Genomic DNA, 613 nt, shown 5'->3' on the forward strand with positions numbered 1-613 from the left:
GTTCAGCAGCGTACGAACGGTTTATTTTAAACCGTCCGTACGCTGCTGAACTGAGGAGTGGGGAAGCCGGTTAGCGTGCAAAACAGTAGCCTGTTTGAGCCGCACGGTTTGCACATTCAAACTAATTCTGACTGCACGTATCGCTTCAGTCAGCGTGTTATTCGGCCTCTAAATATCTGCACGCTTGGTTTGGGTGGTCCAAACATTTTGGGTGTTGCGACTTCAGCCACGTGTGTTGGCTAAGAAGCAGCTTATTCTGTGCGTTTGCTGCAAAGCTTTGCTTGCACAGTGTAGTACAATTGGAATGATGAAGAATACGGCACATTATCTAGTGTACGCATTTTCCCTCATTCATTATTTAAGAGCGTGTGTGTGCGCGCTTTCTCTCGTACACTCGATTAACTTGAGTAATTCCCTTCAGGTGTAGCAGCAGACCACTATCGCCATCACCTGCGCCGGTGAACTCAACGACCCCAAGAAGTTCGAAGCATGTGGTTTGTTACGTGAACATCATCCTGGCCATTTTTTAACTACTCAAGTAAGAACTTTTTTTTTTTTTTTTTTGCCACCGGAAATGACACTTTTGGCCAGCATTTACAGAGTGTCAACTTTT

The sequence above is a fragment of the Cynoglossus semilaevis genome, chromosome 18 (genome assembly GCF_000523025.1).
Source record: "Cynoglossus semilaevis isolate Cse_v1.0 chromosome 18, Cse_v1.0, whole genome shotgun sequence".
In the NCBI taxonomy this organism is placed as follows: domain Eukaryota; kingdom Metazoa; phylum Chordata; class Actinopteri; order Pleuronectiformes; family Cynoglossidae; genus Cynoglossus; species Cynoglossus semilaevis.